The 6,000-nt window shown below is 37.1% G+C and overlaps 1 protein-coding gene across 1 annotated transcript in view; it reads right to left on the reverse strand.

The window, feature by feature from the left end:
* The window catches only part of LOC5572820, a 230,587-nt gene extending 225,344 nt beyond the window's left edge, over positions 1-5,243 (reverse strand). The window contains exon 1 of the mRNA XM_001654176.2: positions 4,064-5,243. The gene's annotated coding sequence lies outside the window, so the exon portion shown is untranslated. The remainder of the gene's footprint in view (positions 1-4,063) is intronic.
* Positions 5,244-6,000: the final 757 nt, after the last annotated feature.

Below are 6,000 nucleotides of genomic sequence, written 5' to 3' on the forward strand. Positions count from 1 at the left end.
CATTTAAGCAAAACTCCGGAACCACCAAGACCATATTTCCAAAACTTTAAGACTATAAACTAGAAGAGTTTTTTTTGAAGAAACAAAAAAGTTATGTAGGTTTTAATGCGTTTTTCAGCATGCTAAATTATGTTGGCTGGATGAAGGTGACCCTACTCTGAAATTAATGCTTTAAAGCTCTATATTTTCTTTCGCATTCAAATAATGCAAATGTATGCTTACTGTATATAATACATTTTAAAATATTTATATCTTGACGTTCTAATGGCTACCGCTTCTGTTTCATAAGCAGAAGGTCATGGGTTCAATCACAGGCCCGTCCTTTATACTTTGTAGTTGTATCTTTCACTTGCTTCTCTTAATCTATCACAGTTGATCTACATTCGTTCATAGCACGTGTTAGAACCAGAGACGGACAAAAAACCCGTTTCCCTACGCTTGCATTTTTCCACGCCGTTATTTATAGCACTTCGTTTATTATTATTATTATAGCACGCCGTTTATTATTATTATTATTGTCTTTATTTACGAGACTTTCACCACTTGGCTGGTTCGTCTCTTGCATAAAGCACGCCTTTCCTTACACCTGATACAAAAGCAGTCTGCTTACTAAAAGGCAAGCCTTTCTGCCATAAAACTATCACCACTACACTTTCCAGGCGTAGATGCAGGGGTATATCTGGTTAACTGTGGGTAATTTTTAAATAAATCATCAATCCCCCCCCCCTTCCTATCTTTGGTCAGCATTCTGTTCTGTTGCCTAAAAATAGAAGATCATCAGCGAGGATGTCTTATGCCAAGCAGTCATTTGGTTGGTTCCTTGAGTAAGGACTGTTCATTTTATAAAGTGGACACCTTGTGTATGTTATATCATTTTTGTTTAATAATAAAATCACAATCGGATTTCTGTACGTGATGCAACTAATATTGTACGATTATTATCACTACTGATAATGGAAAACCTCCCAAAATAATTAAAGTTCACATGAATAAGAAACGACGTTCCGACCGGTCGATTTTGAATGTTTTTAAAAATCAATGGTGAATTGGCTGTTAAATTCGACAGTCTACAATTTTAATTTTCAAAAAGAATTTGTTCTTCAAAAGCATTATCAATAGGAAGCCTCCTGAAAAAGATCAAGTTGTTTTTAGAGCAACTCATCTTCATATATCCTCAAAAATTATTTCCAATGATTTTTTAGAGAAAAATATTTTCTATTAAAAGTACGGTAGTACTAATATAGTTCTCACATGAAAATTATCCTACGCCTCCATAGAGTTGCTTATGTAGTACCCACGTCATATTTAGAGCATAACAGAGAAAACATATACTGTAGTATGTGGTTAAAATTCGCAGTTCAGTATCCTTACATACATATATAGTTTCTTAAGATCTCTTAACTAATTTTGCACACGTTTTTTATTTAACTTTTTTGCTTGGCGTAAAATGATGGTATTTCCTTAAATTTGCGCAAAAATGGATAAAGCAATAGAGTAGCCTAGTGTCAGTGATTGGTAAAATATTGTTGGTTGTTTTATAGCACTACCTTCAGTAGAACAGTGAAATATGTCAAAATACAATTTGTCCATAAACATGTTTGTTCTGTGAAAAATAATGTTTAACTTCAACAGCTTTTCGTAGGAGGTTTTTGGTGAAACTTTTTGACTCTTCAATTACAAACATTCTGTTAGATCTTTTATTTTCCTATCATCGTAGAATAATAGTTGAACGATGTACAGAAAACCGTTTACAATTTCATTAATAATAAAAAATATAGCATAAACAAGGCGTCCACTTTATAAAATTAACAGTCCTTAAACACAGCTGATCTGACGATACTGGAGTAGCAACCACGGCCAGGCTTTGGAAAATTCAACGATCATTGACACCCGAGCCATAATTTCATCCCATTTATCCGCCTGCATTCATACAACACGCATGACATTTATCGTTCGTGGAAGATAACGACCCATGAACGAAAACAAGAACACGACAGAATCACACCGCCCACAGTTTGGCGCCGATCAATGTGTGTCAACACATGTAACAACGCTGACGCTGGTGATTTTTTTTATTTTCTGTGCTGTGTTTGCAACCAAAGAAGTGTTCAATGGTTCAATAGATTATAATAAGATTGTAAAAGGCTACATTACCAGAAAATATGAAAGTTTTTATCAATTTTATACAAAGCATAAATCACCCGAATGGCTCAATACTGTTGCAGTCTATGAGAGTTGCTGCTCTTGAATGCTCTCGTGCCACGTACAAAACGAGAGAGTGAATGTTTACCCCAGCAACACACATGTTATAATTGTGTATTATCAACAGATATATGATCAAAATTAGTCATATATAAGTTGATTATACACATTTAAAACATGTGTGTTGCTCGGGTATATTCATAGGGCTCTCCGGCTTATTCGGATTAAAATCCAAACACTGACTACGGCCGACCAATCAAGTTCATAGCTCAAAAGTTTAAAAGAAAAAAAAAGACACGGGCACCGTCTTCAGCCATTTAGCTGCACAGACTGTAACTTAACACTAGACAACGGACAGGCATGCTCCAGTGGCACAGCCGAGAAACATTCCTGACAAAAAAATTTCGACGGCTGAAGCGGGAATCGAACCCACACCCCATGACACGAAGCGATTACTGCCTGGCGACGCTAACCACTCGGCCACGAAGCCCACATGTATGAACATGTTGTATGTTTTGAATCACTTCTCGGCAATTTTTTTTTTCGGATGGGGCTGGCATAATGTAGATCTAAATGGCGTTGAACCTTTATTATTATTTTTTTTTTATTAACGAGATTTTTAACCCTGGGCTAGTTCATCTCGGGGCGTTGCACCTTCTCAATCCAAAAATTCCCAAACATTCTCTGGTCAGGTAACAGTTGAGATACCTCTTCTGGAAATTATTTAATATTTCTCTAGGAATTTCTACAAGAGTTCTTTTGATGACATTCAGGTTTTTACTGAAGACATTGATAAGGACCATCGAGAAATTGTGTAAGCAAAATTGAACAGCTCAAGCAATTCTTTGCTGAGAAATATGAATTTTCCATGAGTTCAATTCTCAATTATGCACAAGTGGAACAGATTTCTTAGAAAACATGTAGATAAAATGGACAGTAGGAGGGTCGCAGCTAAAGATTGGTAAACGAAAACAATAATAAGTGTCAATGTAAAACTTTGTGCAAAACCCATAAAACAACGTGATCGATTAAGCTGAAAGTCAAACTGGCATTTTGTGATCCTTTGGTTGACACCCCCTTTTCCGCCCTAAATAAACACGTGAATTATAGACGACCTCTGAGTTACACCTTCCAAATAATTTGGGACCAACCCGCCAAAACTAGTGTAAAATTTAATCTGAAACTTTTAAGATAAATCCTCTAATTTCCAACCCCGCCTTTAGAAGGGGTACTATTTTAAATTAATGTATTCTCGCAAATCAAAATTATTTTATTTTTGGTTGGGCCAGAACACGCATGTTAGGAACATTTTATATGACTTTTAAAACATTTTTGTATATTTGGAAAATGTTTTAAACACCTACACATGCCTTGGTTTGATTTAACGTGTAATGCAATTTTCACAATCAAGCTATCACAGAAAGAGTCTGGAGGAACTAAAAAAAATTCAAACTAACTTTTTCCGTTAGTTACACGGAAAATAAAATGTGCTCTAGTTATAAGTAAGAAATTTTATGTATTACTTTTGGATACCGCAAAAACTTAAATTTTTATTATTGTCAAAAATCGGTAACTAATAGAAGCTTAAAGAAAAACTGGAAAAAATAGAGATGTTCATAAATTTAAATAAGAAAACAATTAAACCAAAATACATAAATTTGCAAAAAAAAAAATAAATCATTGGTTTGTACGGAGAAAATCGTTCAAATGTATTGGAAATCTGTTCCAAATACCGATATTCGCTATCGTTGCCTCGTATCATTCATAAGTGATTAAAAATTTCCATATGTAACTTTGATGACTCTAAATTAAAAGATAACAATTAAACCATTGTAGGTAATACCAGACCATTAACACCTACCTGATTCATAAATCTATTTATGCTTGTTTTCCAACGTTGTATATCATTTACAAAACGTCCAATTCCATTAATTGAAGCTGCTCGGTAATCCTACAACACATTGTTTGATTTTCGTTTTCGATATAATCCGTTACTAATGCGCTGTAATCCCACACTTTTGTTGAACTTTCCACTTGGATGGCAACTAATCTCACTTCGTCACACAAGATACTTTGCGATCGTCGTCGTCGTTGGCGCCTTCGCCTTGGCGTGATGCGATTTTTCACGATTTTATCTTATTGATATCACCAATATAGCCAACACAGATAGGACATATCTAACACCAAACCACACCACCATCGAGGGATATTCACACTGCTGAAGAGCGACTGTCTCAGCTGGAAAGGGGCAATCAATATCTTTCACCGACAAGATGCTAAGCTTCTTCTAGCGCCTTCACTCTGCTTCTCGGGATCCGGTGTCTTGAAAGAGGGCACTTATATGTCATTAGTTTTTTCAACCGTGGCTTATTCGATTTTCCTTCAATCCGTAGTGCTTCGGGTTTCCGTTCTCAAACCATATCCCAATCAAGATTCTGAACTCAAGGAAGGAGTTTTCTTCCTTCTATAAGACATAATTCTCTCACTCTCTCTCACCATGGCACCCCCTTACCATGAGAATTCCACACCAATCAATTTGATGTATCAACTTGGGCATCAAATTAAACTGTACATTGTATCACAACACAGATTCAATTTCACTTCAGTAATTCAACGACAGCTTCCGACAATTTCCATTCGCGAGCATTGTTTGCTGGCAATACAACGCCCTATGATTGATTTTTCTCTTGCTCGGCCCCACAGGTTCACCACTATACACACTTTGTTGACGTTTTGTTAACCACACATCCTCTTCCTAGATGCAGCATCCGTCTGTTAACGATTACACCATCCAGACCGGAAGTAGTAATCGCTTTCCGTTTTCCACCGCGCGGAAGTCACTGCAGTGTAGATGGTTGTTTATGCTTTACTGCATTCGTTTCTCCACTGGCTTCATAATCGCACTGCTCCCACTCCCGCAGCTTCGCTCCTGCTCCTGCTTCTGCACCCACTACACTCTCAAGTACTGATGTAATTAGAAGTCGTCCCCGCAGAGGAAATAGAGACACATTGGCGTCGTGCCCGAAAGACGCAAGAAGACTGGTCGGTCTCGAACGGATGCTTCAAATTGCGAATCATTCATCAACATTGGGGCAATCCTCTCACTTTCTCTCGTTTGCCTTGGACATCCATGTGCTTGCCCATGTTGCTGCGATGCACACTAGCGCCAGAATTTCCCAAAGCGGAAAATTGTAGGGACCAACAGCACAGTTTTCTCTTACCAGCGCAAAACAAAGAGCAACTCGGAGAAGAGAGCATAGGAGATGCTTATGCTCCACTCAGTTGGCACTTGTCCCGAATGGAACATTAGGCTCAGCACTGTCGTTATACGCATAGTTGTACCATGCGAATTTTTACAATTTTGACATATTTTCGTCACTGATTACTTCGTATCAAAAGCACTTAGTTGAATTTTCACAGTACAGTACAGTCAGAGCCCCATTTACGCCCCTTCCCCCTGGCGGCGAGGGGGCTATGGCTCCCAGGACACCACATTTCAGGGGCCCAACAAAAGTTGACAGACATATGATAATAAATCTTCGAGCTGTTTAGTAGTAAGCAGATGAAAAAAACAGACATATATTTGGTTAGACTTGTACGAGTAAATAGAATCAATGCAATGGTACATATATTTTGGAATAACATCATATGATTTGAAAGATTCAAGGATTCTAAAAATCTGAAGTTTTCCTAAAGAAATAATGGGTGAAATTTAGGCCAATAAAGCAAAATTAATAAATTTTAAGCATTATATCAAACCATTCAAAATGAGATTTTGTTTACTTCACAAGAAATGGG

This window comes from Aedes aegypti, chromosome 2 (genome assembly GCF_002204515.2).
Source record: "Aedes aegypti strain LVP_AGWG chromosome 2, AaegL5.0 Primary Assembly, whole genome shotgun sequence".
NCBI lineage: Eukaryota > Metazoa > Arthropoda > Insecta > Diptera > Culicidae > Aedes > Aedes aegypti.